The sequence below is a fragment of the Petaurus breviceps genome, unplaced genomic scaffold (genome assembly GCF_028583685.1).
Source record: "Petaurus breviceps papuanus isolate PSGF00001 unplaced genomic scaffold, PetGlider_PUasm1.0 90849, whole genome shotgun sequence".
NCBI lineage: Eukaryota > Metazoa > Chordata > Mammalia > Diprotodontia > Petauridae > Petaurus > Petaurus breviceps.
This window is the reverse complement of record NW_027187361.1, coordinates 728421-751860: the sequence shown is the minus strand read 5'-3', so window position 1 is coordinate 751860 and position 23440 is coordinate 728421. Positions and strand designations below refer to the sequence as shown.

At 37.8% G+C, this 23440-nt stretch overlaps 1 protein-coding gene across 1 annotated transcript in view; it reads left to right on the top strand.

Moving 5' to 3' along the window:
* The first annotated feature begins 263 nt into the window (after positions 1 to 263).
* Positions 264 to 23440, top strand: part of TBL1X (transducin beta like 1 X-linked) — a 345971-nt gene continuing 322794 nt past the window's right edge. The window contains exon 1 of the mRNA XM_069072808.1: positions 264 to 344. The gene's annotated coding sequence lies outside the window, so the exon portion shown is untranslated. The remainder of the gene's footprint in view (positions 345 to 23440) is intronic.

Here is a 23440-nt window from a genome sequence, read left to right as displayed (position 1 = left end):
GAATGGCTAAAATAAGGTGGCTGCTTCGGTAGTTTTGTATTCAAAAATTAACTCCACTAGAACTTTTAACTACTTTAAACCAATAAGTCACTTCACAGGTTTCTGCCTCAGTTTCCTTATCTGTAAAATGGAGATAATACCTTCCAGGGGAAGATCAAGGGGAATGATTGTAAAGTGCTTAACACAGTGCATGGTACATAGCAAGCATTATGTAAACATTACTATTATTGTATTAACTGTCCTCTTTTTCAGGCTGGCTAGGCATACCCTCTCCAAGCCTCGGGGCTTGCTTGTACTCGGACCTCCTTTTCTTTCTCGCTGGGACCCTGGGCACTCTCTGACTGGTGAGATTTCAGCTTACCTTGCCATTACAGAATCTTGCCCCTTGTATTCAGACCTGCTCTTCTTCCTCCATTCTCCTCATCTCTAGTATTGCCTTCACCATGACTTTCTTTCCTCTCCAACTAGCTTCTCTAGGTGTTGTCTCTCTCTGTTAGAATTTAAGCGCCTTGAGCGCAGGGACTGGATTCCTGGCTTCTATTTCTATTCCCAGAGTTTGGTACAGTTCTTGGAACCTAGAAAGAGCTTAAGAAATGGAAAAAAAAATCATTTGCCACCCACACTACTATGTAGTTTGTAATAAACGAATCTCCTTTGTCTTGGAAATGCTGTGATAGTGTGCTTTCCTGATACCTTCCCATTCAGGGAAAGTAGAGAAATCAGAAAGGAATTGAGCATTAACTTTAATCCTGAGGTTGAAATTTATATTATAATCTTAGGAGCTGCAAACTTTCTAAAAAGACCTGGGGATTTTAGTTGACTGAAAGCTCCAGATGCATCAGTTTGGATGATGTGGACGCCAAAGAAACTAATGCAGACTTAGACCGTGTTTGCAGAGTCATAGTGCCCATGACAAGAGACTGGATAGTCCTTCAACCCAGGCAGGCCACATCTGGACTGTTGTCTGTGTTGTTCAAGTTCCGTGTTGTATATTTTAGGAAGGCCATTGGCAAGCTATAACCTATACGTTCAAGTAGGCCATGATGAGGTGTCTCAAAACCATGCTGGACTTGGATAAAAGAATGATTAGTGGGGAGAAGGTTATATATTTGGGGAGGGGAGAGGGAGAGACAAAGATATCTCATCAAATGATCGTGAGAGGCTTGTTTTATTTGGCTGCATAGAACGAAGAACAGTGAGCAGAATTTGGGAAGGAATAGAATTCTCTTTTTCTGTTGATAGATAGAAATGTTCTTTAATGGTTTTTCACCCTTATTGTTTTAAATAATACCAATATCAGTTTGATCAGCTGAGATAAATTCTGCTTGATCACCCCCCCCCCCCCCAAAAAAAATTGGGAAGATAGAAACATCCTAACAATTAAGGCTGTCCAGAAGTAGAAAGGACTGACTTAGGAGGTATAGTGAGTTTCCTGTCACTGAAGGTACTTAAATGGAGGTTTGGATAATTGCTTGTTAGGGATATTGTAAAGAATATCGCTGCTCAGGTATGGTTTGGATGACTTATTAGACGAAGAAGCATACCTTTTTTTTTCTTTTAAATTGGTGGCATGTAGGTGGCCCGGGGGATGGAGCATTGGACTTGGAGTCAGAAAGACCTGAGTTCAGATTCTACCTCAAATGATTACTGGTTGTGTGATCTTGGGTATGTAAGTCACTTCTCCTTTCTGTGCCTAAGTTATCTGTAAATTGGGCATAATAATAGCATTTACCTCTTAGGGTGGTTATGAGGATAAAAGGAGAGAGTATTTGTAAGGCTCTTTGCAAACCTTAGAGCTGTTTACAGGTTTGTTATAATAATACTAATAATTATTATTATATAATTATATAATATTATAATTATTATTATATTGATGGAGATAATGATGGTTGGTGATGAGATAATAATAGTTGCAGATATGGATAGGAGCTTAAATTCATATATGACAGAAATTTCTACTCTACTGGTTGAAAAACTGTCATAAATGAGGTGTATTTTATAAATGCTTGTGCATAATTTTGCCATAGATAGCATGAGGAAAAGCCAAGCCATTTTTTTATTGCCTTTTAGACTTGACTGGGGGATAGCTTTTGAGAGTTAGGGGTATCATGGACATACAGTTGAACATTTATAGAGATATCGCTGGCTAAAAATGGTTGGGAACCAGTGCTCTGGTATTTTAAAATTGGCTCTTAAAAAAGCCATGCATGATCTAATGCAATTAAAGCCCAGGCCAGAGAGTGAACATGGTGTGACTTTCAGTCCAGAGATGACAGTTTCAGATTGGTGAGTTCCAGAAAACAGTGTTATTATCTGCCATCTACCCACAGTCTAAGTAGGGGTAGGAGTCCAAGATAAAACCTAGAAAATTTACTCAATGAGGAAATAGTTAAAGGGTCATTTCTTGACATGTCTGAGTACTCGTATCCCTCCTCAGAAGGCCTAGTACTGGAATTAATCATACGTAGAGCAGAAGGGGAACCGCAAGCTACTCTGTGCTGAAGGTGAAAGTAAGGGAGGAACTTAGGGTAGGCAGAATAGGGGAAAACACAGAGACGTGAAATCTCTCGGCTTCATGGTATAAGAGGCTTCCTTGGGACCAGGACAGCCTGAGTAGAATTTGTGAAGGGAAGACAGTCTGAAGTTTTGCCTTTGATAAAGTGAGAGTACTATTAAGCAGATTTCTCTTTTCTTAGATTTTCCTAGGAAATTAAAAAAAAAAACAACTAGTAAAATAACTTTGATAACTAGCAAAATAACTGCTTGAACCCCTTTTAATCAGTAACATTTCTCTCAACTGACTGTTAACTAATCCCTGATGAGATATTATCTGATTAAAAGCATTATATTTCCTCAGCAGTAGCTGCATTTTAATAGGGACTTCTTAAGCACTAAAAGAAACAATCTCCTCATGTTGCCTATGTACTTCCTCTGAGGTGTTTTGGGCTTGATAGTCTGTCCACTCGTCATTCCTCTCTGTCCAGTGGAATTAGCCACTTACTCTTCCTGCCTTAAGAGGATTGGATCTCAAGTCAGATGACCCGGGTTCAAATTTACCTTTGTTACTACTTGGGTTGGCCCTGGGCAAATAAGTATTAGTTTCCACCTCTTAAGGACCTTAGCTTGAAAAGGCCTGGCTGCATCCTGGGCCATCTCCAGTCCTTCTGAACTATATCTTGCCGCGAGACCCAGATGACTCTGGAGGAGAAAGTAAGGCTGGTGACTTCACATAGCCCTCAATCACAGCCAGTTCACTGGCATGTCATGGCATCATCTCCCTAGTGTCATGGTCCTCTTCAAGAATGAAGGACAAACAGCAGTTATTATAAGATGAGGAGTTCGAAGGTCCTTTCCAGCTCTAAGCCCCAGCTGAGTCTTACTTCAGTGTTAAATTGCCATTTAACATAGGGATTCACTAATTACTTTATTTCCCTTCTCCCCCTTTTTGACAAGCATCAAGAGTAAAAAATGTATGTAGAGTCAACTAGCATTTATTACAAGCTAACTATACTTAAAGGAAAATTTAAAAGAATTTGACAACTTGTGCCATTTATGACCAATGTAACTCCATTGCTTCCTTCATTTAGCTGTTTGTAACGGAGAAAGGAAATTAAGAATTTATGCTTGTTATGAATGCATAGTCAATAAATCTCTAATGTTTTCAAATGAGAATATTGAAAACAATGGGAAATCTGTTTTTCCTTAAGTAATATGAAATATTTCTGCACTCAGAAAAATATAAATGAGTAAAAAAGTACATTTCTTCTGGGTATAGATCTTTTTAAAAAATGACTCTCAAAGAGTCATTTAACATTGCATATTACTGAAGGCTTTTGCAAATAAGGTTTCTGAGTAGATGTTTTGGACATTAATAATGGCCAATATTATGTAAGTCTATAACTGTGGAGGAGATGTAGGTGACTGAACACTTTCCAAACATTTTATTTGATACTCAGAACTACCTTCAGAGGTAGGTGTTGTTATCATCTCCGTTTTACAGTTGAGGCAAGTGAGGCAAATGGGTTAAGTGCCTTGCCGCAGGGTCACAGTAAGGGTAAGGTCTGAGGTCAGATTTGAATTTGGGTCTTCCTGATTCCAGGCCCAGTTTCCTGTGCCGGGCCTCACCCAGCTGTTTGTAGGGGCACTTGTGTTTTATTTGAGCCATCTCAGGAAGGCCCCTGTGGTCTCCTTCCTCCAACTTCCCAAATATCTCTCTCCTCTGAGACATGCTGATTGATGTCTGAAATTTCACAATTAAAGACTCATTCATTCCTTTGGCATCTGTCTTTGACCAGGTTAAAAATGCATATCCTCCTGGAAAGAGGTAACACATCAAATCTTATTAGTAATTCATAACTCTGTCAATTAATCAGTAAGCATTTATTAAGCCCCTAATATATGGCAGAGATTGTGGTAGGCACAATGTGGAGGTGCAAAGATAAAAATGAAACTCTCCCTGCCTTCAAGGAACTTTTTAATATTCTATTGGGGAGCTGCTATAAGGATATAAAAATATATACAAGGAATTTTTTAGGAAAGACAATCCCAAGTTCCGGCTTCTCTGGCATGAAGGGTAGCTTGTGCAAAGGTATGAAGACTCAAGTTGAAGTATCCTTTGTTAGTAACTGGAAGAATGATGGAATGGCTTGTCCATAGGGTACACAAAGGGGGTAATGTGAAGAGTTTTAAATGTTGGATACCAGTTTTTGTATTTGATCCTAGAGGCAACAGGCCACTGAAGTGTATTGAATTAAGAGTTTAGTGACCTGGTTAGACCTGTTTCTTTAGAATACCACCTTGACAACCCAATGGATCTGAGAGTAGGGAATCTTGAGGCGGGAAAACATTAGGACACTCACTATTGGATTTATGGGACATTATGATGATGTAGTCCAGGCAAGAGGAAATGTGGGTCTAAATTACGGTGGTGGCCATCTGCCTTCACCCCCATGGGAGGTGATGGAAATCAGAGGTACACTTACAGGACAGAATCACCTTCTTCATCCAGCTTGATTAAAGGAGGAGAGAATAGGGGCATGCTGTCTAGGGAGCTTAGGGCAAATGGCCTTTATTATGGGGGGGGGAGTGGTATGGGAAGCTTGAGGAAAGAAGAGAAGATTGGGAACCAGCTCTCCAGGGAAGGGGATAGAGAATCAATTATGGAAGAGTAAAAGGATTGCCGTGCTGCTGTGAGTCTTAGTCGAGATAAGATAACATAAATTTGCAGGGGATTGGTGATTTCTCCCAACACTGTTCAGCTTAGCATACTTACCTGAGAAGCTAAAATGGAGAGCAAGCAAAGCACTGTGCATTGGGAGAGAACTATGAAGGGGGAAGAGAAAGAAGAAAAGGAAATGTTCTCAGGTGGTTCCAGAGAACACACTTTGCCTACTCAGAGTTTTTCCCGAGACCCTTTTTAGATCGAGAGTTTAAAACGGGCTTCTTTTTTACCCCTTTACCTTTGAAGGACAGACTTTGCTGAGATACCTTAAGGGGAAATATTTCAGGTTTTCAGAATAAAAAAGATAGTACAAGAAAAAGTGGGACAGCTAGGTGGTGCAGTGGATAGAGAGCTGGGCCTGGAGTCAGGAAAATCTGAGTTCAAATCCAGCTTCAGATAATAAATAGCTCTGTGACCTGGGGCAAGTCATGTAAAAAATTTGTTTTTCTTTGCCAAGAAAATCCGAAATGGGGATCACAAAAATTCAGACATGATTGAAACAACTTGACAACAATTACAAGAAGTGTGCCAACAACAGCAAGAAGTGTGTTTATGTGTGTACATATAGTTATGGGGGAAGGGAAGCCGGAAATGAGAAGCATTGGTGGAGAAGGTTTGCAGGATCAGGTCTGTCCTGCCTGCCTCACTCCCCCCTTCCCCCCACCCCCAAAAACCTATTGGGAAGGTGCGTTGTGGCATAGTAGAAAAACTTCTGCTTTTGGAAGCGGAGGATGTGAGTTCAAATTCTATCTTGGACACTGCCTGTGTCTGGGCAAGTTATTTATTTTACATGAGTGTGCAATTTCCTTATCTTTAAACATAAGGGGGTTAGTCTAAATGGCCAGCTCTAGTCCTGAGCTTTTTAAAGGTTTGTTTGGGTAATCACAGGATTTTAAAGTCTTTGTCATTGTGGTTGACTGAGAAATAAAAGGTGATGTCGAATTTTCAGCAGTTGGGTGCTTACTGTTTGTCAGCTGATAAACTTTTGTTTTGAAGTTATAACTTAAAAGTGTTTTGTTTTTTTAACCTGTTAACTTTTAATAAATGATACTGACTTCTTTGGTGGGAGTAAGGAAGGGAGGGGGGTTAGGATATGGTATTTTTAAGGTTTGCAAAGTGCTTTATATATATTAATTAATTAAATCCTTTAGCCATCCTGAAAAGATACATACTGTTAATGCCATTTAACAAACGAGGTTTTGGGGCGGCCAGGTAGCACAGCGAGTAAGAGCACTGGCTCCAGTGTTGAGAAGACCTGGAGATCGAATCCCGGGCTCAGACACTTAGCACCTACCCAGAAACACCTGGCCGTGTAACCTTGAGCAAGTTACTTAACCCCAATTGCTTAAAAAAAAAAATATTAAAAAAACAAACAAACGAGGTATTGAGGCAGAGAGAGATTGCACAAAGTTGTCCCCAGCCAAAATGTGCACATTCAAAGAAAATGACTAAAAAGAAAACATTTCAGAATCCAAAGCAGTTTGAGAACTGACTGGCATTCTGGGATCTGTAGCTTGGGGGGACAAGTGTTCCCTCTTACTGGGGAGGGGGACTTGGGAACACAAGTCTGTGCGAGAGTCCAATTCCTTTCTTTCATTCTGCTATCCTGAAGACTGTCTGTCCCTTTTTCAAATTGGAAGAGCTTAAGTCAAGGCTTAACTCTTGGCTCAAAGATCATGGTGGCCACATCTCTCTTAGGGTGGAGAGGACACTTGTCCCTCTGAACAACAAATTCTAGAATGCTTGTCTCAAACTCGTTACCAGTGTAATAGGACCCCCCCCCCCCCTTAGTTTGACATTGAGAAAGAGCATCCCTTATAAGAATGCCCTTTTAATCAAAGAACTAATTATTTTAACGAGGCAGTGCAGAATAGTGGTGGATATGGTATTCTCCATAGAGTTAGGAATTTCAGGGTTCAGATCATACCTCTGACTCTACTTCTGTGATAAATCACTTAGTCTTTTGACCTCTGTTTTCTCATTTGTAAAATGTAGCATCTTTCTTACATGATTGTTAATTGGGATCAAAGGAGATAATGCTTATCCAATATTTTTCAAACTTTTAAATCACTTAAAAATGTCAGTCATTTATTAGATTATATTAGCAACATTTAAATGAACTTCACTTACTTTTATGTACATTATCTCTTCATTGTTTCTACCTCTTTTACTCTCACTTTCACCTTCCTCTCATTCAATTCCTACTTCATTTACTTAAACCATTCTCCCCTGTTTTCTAACCCTAGTTTTCCTGCTTAACCCAATGTTCCCCGTTGGCTATTTAATTTAGCTAATTCGTTGTGAGTCATATGAAGTTCTTGCTGCTAGCGAGGCTTGGTTTTGTTTCCATTAGGAAGAGATGGTGGTAATTATAGCGGAGGTGACAGTTCTGTTCTTGGCGTAAGGAGTGAGATTTGGGTAGGTCCTAGTGAATGAAGGTCACTTGGGATAGGGGGTGGAAAAGAGCTTAAATTAGAATTGGACCCTGGTGGGCTTGATGTCAAGGGAACAGAAGTGAGTTATTTGTTTTGTTGTTTTAAGCTGTGTTTGACTCTTTTTGACCTTGTGGACCATAGCATGTCAGGTCCTTCTGATCCAGGGACTTTTCTTGGCAAAGATGCTGGAGTGATTTGCCATTTCATCACTTTTTTAAAGAACTTCTACTTTGTCTTGGATAACCCTGTACAGCATAGCACCAGCACTTCACCAATGACAAGGAAGGGGTCCACCATCTACCATGTGCAAGACATTGACCTAGTCATGATGGGGGTTACAAAATGAAGAAAATTTGGACTGCTATCTAGAAACATGATTAGTGTTGGAAACATGTTCACAATTAATTACAGTATCAAGCTGAATGTGGTGGCACATAAGTGGGATATGGATCAGTTATAGGTGTTTGGGGGCACATAACAGATGTACTTGGACTAGACAAAAAGACATAAACCTTAATGTACAGGTAAATGTTTAATTTAGAATTACTGCTATGGTAAGGTCTCTTTAGTCAAACTAAACGCTACTAGATCTGGGAGTTATAATGAATTGTACACTCAATTTGAATTGGCAGCATAATGTGGTAGAGGGAAGATCTGATGTAATTTTAGGCCGAGTTAATAGAAGTATGGAGTCCAAATAGTTCCACTCTGCTCTTGTATTCATTCAGTACTAATTGGACCACATCTAGATCATCCTGTTTTTTTCCCCCTGAGCTTGTGAGATGACTGTGACAAGATGACTGGGAAACCATATCATTCAAGGATTGGTTGATGATTTTACTAGATAAGGTTAGCTTAGAAAAGAAGACTTGGAAGGAAAGGGAGGGCGTTGGAACATGAACTGTCTTTGAATATTTGAACGACTGTAACGTAAAAGAGGATTTAGATTTGTCTGCTACTAGGGATAGCTTGGAGATGTTAGTGGGAGCCATGGAAATGTTTAAGCCCTGCAAGGGAAGAGAAAAGCCAGACAACAACTTTGGGCAATGCTCACATCTAGGAAGAGGGGAAGATAAATAGGAATTGAGTGAAGGGGACAGAATTAGAAGAGAACTGGGATTGCATAGTATCACAGAATGCAGTGAGTGTAAAGAATGAGGCATGGTCAGCACTGTCATGCAACAGAAGGTCCAGAAGAATGGGGCCTAGAAAAAGGCCAGGAAATTTAGCTCTTTAGGAAATGATCAGCCACTTAGAGCTGGAAAGATCCTTGGACATGACTAATTGTGCATAGGAGAAAACTGAGGCTCAAGAGGTTAAGTGGCTTTAGTCTTCACAGGTAGTAAGTAGCAGAGACAGGATTCTGATCCAGTTTTCCTAACCCAGATTCTTGTACGAAATCTTCTACGCCTTTTTGAGAACAATTTCAGAAGAGTAAGAAGAAAGAAAGGGGAAACAAAGAATATGGAGTGGGAAGCATGTGGGAATTAATCAGGAGAGGCCTGGTTTCCAATTCTGCCTCTTCTCGATACTTAAAATGGTTTCTTCATCTGTAAAATGGAGATAACAATTCTTAAAATATTTATTTCACATGGTTTTCATGAATTTCCATTGTTTTGGAATATTGAATATTGAAGGTGAACAGCTTTATGGCTCTGACAAAGGTCCTCAGTGTGGCCTTGTCTAAAGTGATTTTTTTTTAAGTTCAAATTGTCTGCTTTTGGGATGATACCCACTTTACTTTGCTCCATTAGCTAATAGAACCTAAACTTACTTGTGTATTACTTTAAATACTAGGCTAATACTTAAGGACGCATACCAGTAGTGTGCATCTTTGACCTTTAGATATATTCCTTTTGATTCTAAAAATTGATTTTATGTTCCTTATTTTTTGGATATGAGCCATCATATGGTAACTTGGCAATTTTATTGCTTATTATTGTATATGGAATGTTGGAAAATAAAAGGATGAAAGGTACATTTTCTTCTAACAGTCATTTATTAAACATGGATATAATATCGTATTGAAAACTTAAAAAAGGTTTTTAGATAGACTTATAAGTTTAAATGTAGATGTTGATATACTTTATTTATCTTAAGCTTTAGAGTTAGTCACTAAACACTTATTCAGTGCTTTCTCAGCCAGGCACTGTATTAAGCCCTGGGGATACTGTTAGAAGTAAAGGGCAGTCTTGTCCATTATGAAGGGTCTTGTACACTGAAACAGAATTTTGTATTTGATGCTGGAGGTGATAGGGAGCCACTGAAATTTACACACAAACAAAACACACACACACACACGTGTGTGTGTTTGGGCCTGTGCTTTGGAAAAATTGCTTTGGTTACTGAATGGAGGATAGATTGTTGTTGAAGGACGCTTGAGGCTGGCAAACCCCCAGAAGGCTATTAAATATTCCAGGCATGAGATGATGAGGACCTGTCCCTGAGTGATGGCAGCGTTCAGAGAGAAGAAGGGGTGGGGCATACTAGAGACGTTCCGAAGTTGATAAGGGTACGCGTTGGTGACAGATTGGGTATGTGGAGGGTGACAGTGAGGTGTGAAGGATAGTTGTGAACCTGAGGAACTGGGAGGATTGTGTTCTTTATGTCTACAATAGGGAATTGTATTCTCTACAATAATAGGGAGGGCTGGAGGAGGGTAAAGTTTAGGGAAAAAGATAATGAAAATAATTAAAGATATAAAGTGGAATGATTTATAGGACGAGGCCCTTGTGTTCAGATCCCAACTCTGGCATGTAGTATCCTTTGTGAACTTAAGTCGCTTTACAAATGTGAACCTCAGTTTCCTTATCTGTAAAATGAAGGGGTTGGATTTAATGATCTCTGAGTTTCCTTCAGTCACTAAATTCATGACTGATGGCCTAGAGCCCTGTGAATCTTATGAGCAGTTAACTGTATCTTGGGATGGTGTCTTAGAGCAAAATCTGAGATAGGGAAAAAATGCCGGCATCCTGGATCCTCGGGACCCAAATCTCTACTTACATGATATCAACTAATATCTTACCCATGTGTAATAAATTTCAAAAATTTTATAAGTATCATAATTGCATATCCTCAGTTGTGTTTTAAAGTAAAAAAGAAAACCCTCCCTGTGGTACAATTTGACATTATTCTGGTAACCAAAAATCTAATTAAATTAGTGAATACCATAAATATTCCCACATCTCTTAAAGAGTAAATTCAAATTTGAATCATATAGCATAAGGTTCACTTGTTAAATAGATTAGTGACTGGGAAAGGAGGAGGAAGACATGAGCTAAGAGAGGAAGTTTGCTTTGGTGGGTGGCCGGGGGCTTGGGGACAGCCCTAGAGGTCCTGTCAAGGGTATGGCTGCCTGATTCTCACGTAATGATGTGCTGGATTTAATACTAATGTGTCATAGCACAGCTGAACAGGAATAGGCAAGCAGAGAGATGTGAGCACATGGCTTTTGGCTGACCTTTACACATGACTGGTCATCTTGTCGGAGATAGGGGAGATTGACTTTTCTTCACTGATGTGAGGAACACTGCTGAAGCAGGGGCAGGGAGGAAAGATCTGCCTCCCTGTCCCCCACCAGCTTTGTCAAAGAGGAGAATATTCACTACATCCTCAGTTCCAAGTTTGAATTTTGCTATAGGAAAAAAAAAATGTTTTCAATGATGGATGTCAACAAGCACAAACACCCATTTACAAAGACCAGAAAAAGAGGGTTATGTGTGAAACTGAAGTGCTATTGTATAAAATTTGTTTTTAAAAAGAAAACATTTTTAAATGTTTTTTATAAGGTCCCAGGCTCTTTGGCCTGTGATGAAGTTGAAATTGCCCACACTATGGGGTGTGAATGGGTTGCAATCTGCACTGATGGAGTGACTGTGACCACATCAATGATATTGCTGATCTGTTCATGAGAAATTGCTGAAATAATATCAGCATAGAATAATAGCATTTCCTCCTTACTACTATATTTTGTAAATGGAAAATATATGGTATTTTAACTTGTTTAAACTCTTGTTTCATTCTTGTCCAACTCTTCATGACCTCATTTGGGGTTTTCTTGGCAAAGATGCTTGCTGAGATGCTTGGCAAAGTTTGCCATTTCCTTCTCCAGTTCATTTTACAGATGAGGAAAGGGAGGCATACTGGTTAAGTGACTTGCCCAGGGTCACACAGCTAATAAATGTCTGAGGTCTGATTTGAACTCAGGGCTTCTTGACTCCAGGCCTTAGCACTCTGTCCACTCTGCCACCTGTCGGTATTTCAGCTTATATAATTGTGTGGTTGTGAAGCCCAATTAGTTTATAATAAATTTATAATATATAATAATATAAAATTTATAATATTTCATAGCCTAAGTGGTACAGCAGATAGACCTGGAATCAGGAAGGCCTGAATTCCCCTAGCTGTGTGACCCTGGCCAAGTCACCCAGTTTCTGTTAGCTTCAGTTTCCTCACCTGTAAAATGGAAATAAAAATACCTACCTCCCAGGGTTGTCCTAAGGATAAAAAAAATGTAATGAATCACTATGTAAATGATAGCTGGTATTATGATACATAGCAAAACAGGTTGCAGTTTGTAAATAAGTAACCCATTTAAAAAAAAACACATTGTAAGATAGGGAATTGATAGCATCATATACTTTTTCAGATGTGGAAGTCCAATCACCTGCCACCTGTTGTATTAATATCCTCTGTAAATACCCAAGTAGTTTCTACAGCATTTTCAAATGATTATCTAAACTCTTGAACTCTTAAATTTTTGTATTTGTTTCTATTTTAGAATTTTCTTTAAAAAGAAAAAAAATCCTCAGTGAACGCAGTGTTTTCCTTTTGATGAGCATAGTAGTGAGGCAAACTTAAAAAAAAATATTACCTATGATGCTGTTACTGCAAAAACTGGTATATGAATTCTGTCTGGGTATTCCTTCCTTTTCTTATGCAGTCTTTTCGTCCCTAGTACCTTTCCTTAAAGAATTATTAACAGCAGCTGGAGGCATATGCCTTTGAACTCAAGGGGAGTTAAACTAGAATTTAAAAGCACTGGTAAATTTTTAGGTTAACCTACTTAAAAAAATAACTGTTAAAACCCCAGCAGAATGAAAAATCATCTGCTTTTCATTGGCCTATACTTAATGCAAATTTTAAATAATTAAATGAGTTGATGGGGACCTGTTGCTTTGGTCTCCTTGGCCTGAGATGACTGAAAGTAGAATAACAGAAACTAAATGTTTAGAGGAGAGTATTCATTCAGCTAATCAGCGTGGTGTGGGTTACATCTCCCCTTAGATTAGACATCTTTCTTCTCATCTTTTGTCATTGACTGTTCCCCCTGCTGATCTGTCTTAAAAAAAAAAAAAGGTTTTCTTGTGAATTTGACAAATGTCAATAAATATAAACATTTTGCTTTACAATGAGCAGGAAAAGTAAATTGTATATTAAACTCTGAAGTTATAAATGTATAGATTTTTTTTAAAATACATTGAATTTAGGGCCCTGGAAATGGGAGGGAATGTCCTTTGTGAGGAAGGTAGGAAAGGCTAATTTGACTGAATAGTAGAGTGTAGCAAGGGGAGTGATATCCAGTGAGACTGGAAAGGTAGGTTGGGGTCAGGTTTCAAAGGGTTTTAAAAGCTTAACAGAGGTATTTCTATTTGATCTTGGAGGCAGTAGGGAATGGAGTTGATTGATTTAGTTGTGGTCTGGTCTGGTCAAATTTGGCAGAATGAATAGGATGAACTAGACTGATCAGAGATTTGAGGTAGGGAGACCAGTTTAGGAGGCTGTGGGGTAATTTGTGCAAGAGCTGATGAATACCTGAGTGTAGGTGGTGGGAGAGAAAGAACTGGATAGGAGGGATTTCCTTGCAGTAGAAATAACAAGATTTGGCCGTCAGTAATCAAGGACGATGCTGAGGTTAGAAATCTGGGAGACTGGAAAGATGGTGCCTCTCTCATTTAATTTGTTGAGGATTGATAATCACACAAGTCAAGAAATGACCCTTTTTGTAGCTTATTGTTGCATAGGGTGTAAAAGGTTTGTCTAAGCTTCATTTCTTTCCAATTTTCCCATCAGTTTTTGTCAGACAGGGAGGTCTTACCCCCAGCAGTTGGGGTCCTTGGGCTTATCAGACATTATGCTACTGTGTTCTGTTGCCTGGATTTTATTTACATAATCAGTTCCATCGGTAATCTGTTCTGTTTTTAAACCAGTAAAATGTGGTGCCAGATAGTGGATGACCTTGTGAATTCCAAAGCAGTCCATGAATATGAACTCACTGAACATCCCTGTTGGTTCCAATGGAAGAGATTTTAGTAGAATGGTGACCGTATCTGTGCAGAGGGACGAACAATTAATTAAAAACGTCTTGTAATCAAGCTGGGCAGGTGGTAATGAAGGCTCTACTAGGAAGTGACAGTGGGAATAATAGGGACTAGGGCTGGATTCAAGAGGGTCTGACAACCTATTTACCTGGTGGAAAGGAAGGGGGAAAGAAAAAAAAGGCAAAAATTGAAAGATGGTACTGAGTTTTCTAGATAATTTCTAATTTTTTTTTTTTTTTGCTTTTTGGAAGGCAGTTGGGGTTAAGTGACTTGCCCAAGGTCACATGGCTAGTTTTTGTGTTAAGTATCTGAGGTTGGATTTGAACTCAGGACCTCCTGACTCCAGGGCCGGTGATCTATTCACTGTGCCACTTAGCCGCCCCTGAGTTTTCAAAAAATGAAAAATAATAGCAAGCTTCTGAGTATAGGTGATTGGGTAAGTGTTTGGTGGCAGAAATATAGATAGCATGCTTCACAAATTCCAGAGGAAATCCTGAAGTAGAGTTTTATGTTAATAATATTCTGGACCTGAACATCATACATGACAGTGCTTCTGTGACAGATGAACTTTTGCATTTGGAGATGTCAAAATATGTCAGTAAAGATTGCTCTGAGCAACTCTACTTCCTTATATTTTTTTTCTTTTTTGGCCAGAATATCATAGGATAAGAAAAAAGATTCACAAATAGTCCATCTTTAATTCCATCTCTCAGAGTGGGATGGGGGATTTCTCTGGCTTCTCACTTATTTCTGACAGGTCAAATATGGTGGTGCGGTGTGAGGGATGAGGTAAGAACAGGGGGTGAGGGGCAGTTCGTCTTGCCATTTTAAATCCTGTGGATGCCTCTTTGTCCTTAGCAGCTCTGTGCATCACTCCCTTCATTTCATCCCTTCAGATGTAGGAGACCGACTTAATTGTTTGCATTCTGTTACCTACCACTCTCTGTTGACTTCAGCTGTAGTTTTCTTTATTCTGTGGTTTGTTTTGGAAGAGTACAATAATACCTCTTCTCTCCTTGAAACAAGGGTATCATTCTTCGGTGTCTCCTAGATTTTTGTTGTGCTGGATCAAATAAACTAAGGAGTAAAAGACTTCCCTCTTGTTCAAGGCCTCACCACCCTTTCCTTTTTTCTCACAATCCCTAGGGAAAGGAAAAAGTCAAACGTAGGTGCCATTTGTGGATCTTTGGAGACAAAGAAATGGATTAGGATTTGTCTACATTTAATGAGAGAATCTGCCTCAAGTATTTCTTTCAGAGGAACTGGGAATTTTAGAATGAAAAGTAGGAAGAAACCTGTGGATGGAAGAAAAGATAGAGTTGGGGAAGAATCTGTTGTTGAAAAAAGAGCTAAAGGATGTAAGAGACGAAAGAATGTCTATGGATGGAAGGAGGAGATGGAATAGGGGAAGAAGGTGGTGTTGAAAATAATGCTAAAGGACTAAAGAGATTATGGGAGTATTCCCTTCACCACCCTTCCCTCTCTCCTTTCCTTGTTTCCTTGACACTGTTTCCTGGACTACCCCTGAGGAAGTATGATGAAAGCCTTGAAACAGTGGTGTTAGGAAGGGAAGGAGTTCTTAGGGACACACCGATCGAGTTTGTCTATAGGAATCAGTGCATAAATTGGGCACATACAACTCGGGGATTACCTGTGCATTGACATTTAGCCCTGAGAAAGGAAAACATTGCTTTAGTGAACAAAGTATTTTGTACGTGCTGAAAACATGAGTTGACTTACTGGCTGTGCTCAGAATATCATTCATGTGGTTTGGGCCTTACCAAATGCTTGAAAGAATTCTTTAAGACAAAGAAAGAACTTGGCTGCCTGTAACAAAGTCTTTAGCTTTTGTTCCTAAAATAACCAAATAAAAAGCATTCCTAGGAATTTGGACCAATTTCCTAATAAGGCAAGTGAAAACAGAGCTATAACTTGTAGTTGAGAATACTACGGGCAGAATACTTAACTCCATGCTCCTATGGCAAGATGTTATTAAAGTTTCCCTAGAGTATACAATTATTATATAATTGCTTAATAAGAGGAAGCTTTTGTTAAGATTTACACTGAAGTGTTTAGCTTTTAAAAAAGAAATCTTCCAGATTTTAATGGAAAATTTTTATGTTCTTGATTAGTGGTGGGTTTTTGTTCTCTACTGTTTAAGATAAAATGTATTTATAGTAGGGTGACTTGTGGGCAGAAAACTAGCCAACTCTGATGGTAGTATAAATATATGGATGGATATTTAAAATGTCTGTATGCACATAAAATAATGCCAGAGGGACATCGTTTAACATAGTTACGTAAATGAAAATCTTTTTTGATATACAAATTTGCATAGTGAAAATAATTTTCTCCCCAGAGAAATGGTCATTTGAAAAAATGCACGATACTGTTTGAAGTATAAAATCCTGTTGATTTCGCTTGCTTTTTTCCCTTCCCCCAACTTGGATCAAGGTGATTCAGTCCATAAGCATCCAGTAAGGTCAGCTGATATGACATCATTCCTGGCTTTTATTGGGTCTCAGTCTACTTCCTGAAGGGATGGGGAAAGGGATGATGAATATAGCTGTATCCAAAGTTCAAAATGAAATTACTTTTGATTAGTTTTGTTTGGGTAGCTTCTTTCTTCATATCTAACTTAGTCATACTTACTAAAAATGGAGTTTACTTAAAGTATTTTCTATTAACTGATTTATATATGTAGAGTGCATTCTCCAAATATGTATATAGGAAATATACACAAACTGCACTGCATCACAATAAAGGACATAGTATAAATTTGGGCTGATTAATCAATATTGGTTCCCAACTTTTTTTTTAAGGAGGACTTTTGTTTTTTAAAAATACTTTCCCCCAATTACATGTGAAAACAATTTTTAAAGTTTTTGTTAATTTAAAAATTTAACAAAATCCAAATTCTTTCCTTCTTTCCATTCCATCCCCTCCCTGAGATGGCCAGCAATTTATAGATTATACATGTGCAGTCATGCAAAACATATTTCCGTATTAGTCATGTTGTGAACCAACTTTTTTTTATTCTGTCTCAAGTTACAGGGAGAAGTGAACTTTGAGTTGGAAATGTAGAATTGTAGAGGCCTTGTAGATCATCCTCGTCAAAATATTTGATTTATAGACACTGATAAAGAGAAATTATGACCTACCCAAGCATATAGTAACATCATATTGAATAATAATAGCTCACATTTAAATAGCACTTTAAAGTTTTGCAAAATACCTTACTTACTTTATATAATCCTATGAGGTAGGCTTTTTTTCTCCTGTTGTGAAGGAGAACACTGATGCTGCGGGAATTTAAGTGATTTGCCCAGTGTCTGAGCCAGAATTTGAACCCAAGACTTTCTGATTTAACATCAAAGTATTCTGTCCACACCATGCTCGCCTTTAAGCAATTTAAAGCTCATGGATTGGGGTGGGGTGGGAGAACAGGGAGCAACTAAGATGTCAGATTGAAAAATCTTGCCATCAGGGGCTGCTAGGAAGCGCAGTGAATAGAGCACCGGCCCTGGAGTCAGGAGGATCTGAGTTCAAATGTGGCCTCAGACACTTAACACAAAAACTAGCTGAGTGACCTTGGGCAAGTCACTTAACCCCAATTGCCCTCCAAAAAGCAAAATCTTGCCATCATCTCAATTGTGATTACCTTTAAGTGAAATTAAACTCTACTTTTAGGTATTTAAAATGTGGGTTTTTTTTGTTCACTTCTGAGATATGGATAAAAGCAAATACCATAGATAGTGCTTCTAGCTAATAATTTTGTTTGCCTGTGGTAAACATGCTTAACTATTCTTACAAATCATCTCTCTCTTTTTTAAGCTAAAGATTTCTTTTTATCTAGTATTTTCTAACATGAGTGTGAGTTATAATTCTTATGCATAGATTAAAAAGTGTGATTATGAACTAAGGAGAAGAGAGCTGAACTGAAGACATATTTTTTCCCCTTCCTCTCCACCCCCCAACCTGCTTCCTCTCTTTGTTTCCCTGTCTTGGAGATGGGGAAGAAGCAGATCAGAGCAAAGTTTGGGATATTTGACAGAGAGGTTGAAAAGAATTTAAGGATAATTATAACTTAAAAGCTAAACAGAAAATAAGAGTTCAGCTCTCTTCTCAGTTCATAATCATACTCTTAAATATAAAAATGACAAAGAAACAAAAACCATTTGTTCTACAATATTCTTTATAGAGAGTTGATTCAAAAAGTTTTTTTTTTAAAATATTTTCTGTAATGTGATTTTACTAGAATTAAGACTCTATAGTTTCAGGGTTGTTAACAGTTTTGTTTTTATGGCCATTGAATGTTTTAGATCTATTAACAATTAAGAATTGATCGTATATTTGAATAGCGAGTAGACCTAACGCTATTTCACCTTGAACATAATTACTTTGAACAGTTCACCAAGCGTTTATTAAGCACAGAACATTTTTACCGGCACTAGGGGACATACTAAGATGAATAGCAGTGGATAGAATGCTGGGCCTGAAGTCACAAAGACTCCTCTTCCTGAGTTCAGATCTAGCTTCAGACACATTCTACCTATGTGACACTGGACAAGTCACTTAACTCTGCCTCAGTTTCCTCATCTGTAAAATGAACTAGAGAAGGAAATAGCAACCTTTGCCAGGAAAACCCCAAATGGGGTCACAAAGAGTCAGACATGACTGAAACGACTGAACAACACAATATATTTTGTGGTTACAAAGTACTTTTCACGCACCTCTAAGATAAAGTACTTTGTGCAAATATTATCACCATTTAACAAATGAGGAAACCTTTTTAGAACAATTAAACAACACAGCCAAGAAGGGACTGAGCCAAGATTGTCTTGCCCTTATTTAATTCGTTTATAGCAAACCTCACTCATTAGCTTAGCTGGTAAGTGGAATGTTGTGGTTAACCCAGTATTCTGGTTAATGGAGGACTTTTATATATGTATTATACATTAGTGAACGATAGATATTTGAAAATTAGAATAGAGTTAAAATGCATTCAATGTTTAAGCAAACATTTGAATGTAATTAAATCTTTTGGAATCAGATGGCACCACATGAGTTTAATCTCACTTTGTGAGTAACAGTTATTGTACAGCATCATGGATGTACAAATTTGTATTTACAGTCAGATGAGCTCTATAGGTTGTCAGTACAATTGCTTAATTATGTAGGTATGGACATGTAAGAATTCTTCATCCTCTTAGTTTTTCTTGTGTGGATAGTCAGGCCAAACTCTTGAGTGATAATTAGTAAAGCCACTGCAAAAGAATAGTATGCTGGGTCCATAGTTGAACAGGAGAAGGAAAATGGGCTGTTTTAAAGAGTATATTAAATTCAATATGGTTAATAAAATTGTCCAGTTTCCCTTTTTGCCTTCTTTCACTTTTCTTCTGTGTATTTTTAACTGTTTCATTAATGCTTCCTTCTTTCTTTTTTATGTTTTTGTGATTCTATTATTCCCTAACAACTTGTACTCTTTATACCGCCAGCCATAGGAACACTTCCTTTTAGGGGGAAAAAAGTGGTTGACTGTAAAAAACATCTCAACAGATTGACCACATCTGAAAATACATGTTTCATTCTTTACCTAAATATTCCATACAAAGCTTGTTTCATCATCAGAGGTATTGGGAAAATGGTTTTTTAAATTATCTGTTGTTATTTGAGAATTTTAAATAACACACACACAAAAGAGAGAAAAAGAGAGAGATGTTAGGTAAGTAGGAAGGTGTCACATGCTATGGTTCAAAACATTTTTCATCTTTTTAAAAAAGCCTCTCTGGGTGGAACTATTAGATTTTCTTTCAGTATGTAAATTACACTTAAGTAGAAATTGATCAGTATATGAAGGAAGACTTTCTTTGCAATTTGAAGTTACTCTTTATCTCGTTGTAGTTCTTGAAAATTATAGTAATTGAAGTAAATTTTAAAAACACACATCACTTGATTTCCCATTTCTGTGCTTGGTTGGAGGCAATATAGTTCTTTATAAAGTCCACAGGATATATTTAAGTGCTAAGCAAAATCTGGCAGCCCATACCATTGTTTGGCAAGGTCCTGAAATTTAATTAAGAAATTTCAACTTTGAAGTAGAAGATTAGCATATAGGTGGGGGGAAAAACAAGAATATATAATTGTCAGATAAATTTAAAAGAAAAACCCATAAAATCAAGTAATCATTTTTCCTTGCTTATTTTTATTCCCATTCATTTGATAGATGCACCTTTCCTTGCTAATGATATTGCATAGCTAAGGAAAAACCTAATTTTGCCCATGGCACTGTAAGACACCTCCTCCTAAATATATGGGATATGTAAAAAAATCAATTGGTTAAGAGTTTTAGAGATTTTTTTTCTCTGAAAATTCAAATTTTAGTTTTAGATATTTAGACTAGTTTGAGATTTTTAAAAGGTGTTTTTTTCCAGAAAATTGCAAATTTAGGGTTTTTAAAAAATTAAAATGATTATTAAATGAATTTATAAGTTGTTGCCTTAACTTATTCCCTCTAAATAGTTTCTAAGAATTAAAGAGTGGGGAAATTTTAACCAGAAGATTGTTGATCATCTAGAGATTATCTTAAAATTTTAGTCCAAACCCAATCACTTATTTTACAGAAGAGGAAAATGAGACCTAGAAAGATAGAAGGTAATAAAGGTAGCAAGTAGGAGAACTGGGATTTTAATCTATGGCCTGACTCCAAATCCAGTTCTTTTTTCATTACATCTGACTATTCCTCTGTACATCATTTGAATCAGTATACACTTAATGTATAAAAAAAGAATAAATATGGAGAATCCATGAGTATTTCACTTTGAAAATAGAGAAAAAAAGATGCATGGATGACTTTATTTTGGAAACGGGAATAATTTATTTTGCCAGTTCATGCTGCTATAAATTCTTTTTGGCAGAAATGTCAGATTGTTTTTAAAAATATTTTTTCCCCAATTACATGTGAAAAACAGTTTTAACCTTTTTTTTTTTTAAATTTGAGTTCCAGATTTTATCTAGTCCTCCTTCCCCTCACCCATCATTGAGAAGGCAAGCAGTTTGACAAAGGTTATTATACATGTGCATTCATGGAAAACATTTCCACATTAGTCATGTTGTGAAAGAAAACACAGACCAAAGAACAAAACAAAACCAATACCCAAGAAAAAATAAAGCAAGTTAAAAAAAAGGTATGCTTCAATCTATATTCAGATTCCATCAGTTCTTTTTCTGGAGGTAGATGGTATTTTTCAACACAGGTTCTTCAGAATTGTCTTGGATCTTTATGTAGATGAGAATAGCAAAGTCATTCGCAGTTGATTATCATATGATTGCTCTGTTACTGTGTACAGTGTTCTCCTGGTTCTGCTCACTTCTCCCTGCATCAGTTCATGTAAGTCTGTCCAAGTTTTTCTGAAACCTTCCTCCTCATCATTTCTTATAGTACAATAGTATTCGATCCCAATCATACACTACAACTTGTTCCCAGTTTATGGGCATCTCCTCAATGTCCACTTCTTTGCCACCATAAAAAGAGTTGCTACAGATATTTTTGTACATAACGGTTTTTTCTCTTTTAAAAAAATCTCTTTGGGATACAGACCTAGTAGTGGCATTGCTGGGAAATAGTTTTAAATTGCTCTCCAGAATCATTGGATCAGTTCACAACTCCACCAACAGTGCATTAGTGTTCCAGTTTCCCCACATGCCCTCAAATATTTATTTTCCTTTTCTGTCATATTATCCAGTCTGATAGAAGTGAGGTGTTACTTCAGAATTGTTTTAATTTGCAATTCTATAATCAGTAGTGATTTGGAGAATTTTTTCATAACTATAGATAACTTTGATTTCTTCATCTGAAAGCTGCCTGTCATGTCCTTTGACCATATCTCAGTTGAGGAATGGAAATATCAGTGATTATAAACATGCAGGACCATAATACTACAGAACTTAGATCTGGAAAGGATGTTGGAGATCATTTAGTCTCATCTCTTCATTTTACAGAGGAGGAAACTGAGACCCAGAAAACCTAAGTGGCTTGGATCATTGCCCATAAATGGAGGGGACCTTAGAAAATAGCTGGTATACTTGTCTTCCGTTAGACAAAACAAGCTCCTCCCTTAGCCTTTCAAGCATTGCAGGAAATATATGTTTGGTCCAGGGAGTCCCTAGGGTTTTTCCTAGATATGTGCCTCTTACAATATGGTTGTACCATTTGCTTGGGAACCTCTTGTCATTTGTCTGTTTCTGTTGAAACACAAACACCTGGCTGAAAATGATTTATATTTGAAAATGTATCAGATCAATAAATATACTAATTAAAGTCCACGCAAATTATCAGAGCTATTCTGTGGCTTGATCAGGGAGCTTGGAACTTCCCTTTGTTACAGGATATTTTTATCTTGTTGTCTGCTTTTCCTGAGGTTTATTGAGTATGTTTTCATTAAAGTAATTATTTCTCTGAACTCGCAGGCTATGAGTAGTTCATAGCATTAGATACAGATACTCATCCTACCATAGCTATAAAGATTAATGATCACGTAGCCCCTTACTTCTAGGAGCCAACATCCTATTGGGCTAGTCAGCATGTCAGGATATAAACATGTAACAAATGTACATAATACTCATGGATTTATGACTTCGGTGTTTTCCGAGTCCCCTGAGATGATGCAGACTACAGCCCATCCACAATCCATCCATGTCTGTCCATTTCTTAGGATCTTCATCTGTGTCTTCCTATAGTTTGCTGCTGGGTGTTTTGCCACTTGGTTGATTTTCTGACATCTTGAGACTACCAGTTAGGATACTATCACCCACCTGTTACAGCCTTCTAGCCACATGCCCAGCCCATCTTCTCTTCTCGTTGTACAATTATTTGATTTCATCCTTTATTCATGTTCTGCAGAGTTAATTGTTGCTTATATCTAGCAGCCAGCTTACAGCCATCTTGCATCTTTCCATTGAAGCCTCAGTGATGTTCATCATCCTTAATTCTTCAGAGGCGCCGGTGTCCCGGGTGTCACTGCCATATAGAAATGTCGGTAAAACCTTGAAAAGATAAATGATGAGGGCGTTTTTGAAGAGGCCGTTAATTAGGAACAAGCAGATTTTCACAAGTGGCATTCATCAATGGACTTCATGTTTACCAAATTACAACTTACCGAAAGCTGTAGAGAATATGAGGTTCAGTTGGGTTTCTTGTTGAATATCAAGAAGTATTTTTGACTCAGTAGAACAGAATGCCATCATATGGCTTTTAACAGCAAAGAATCCCCCCAGCCATATATGAAGATCATTCAAGACTGAATAACTGTAAAAATACTCTGTTCGGTGACCCCCTAATAATAAACATCAGGTGAAGAACAGGGAGTAACGTAGACTCCAGGTCCGTAAGGCAATTCTCAGGGGGTGATGAGATTTTCCAGATGCTTTTGTTTGTGGACAGCTTTGTGTTACCTGCATTGGGC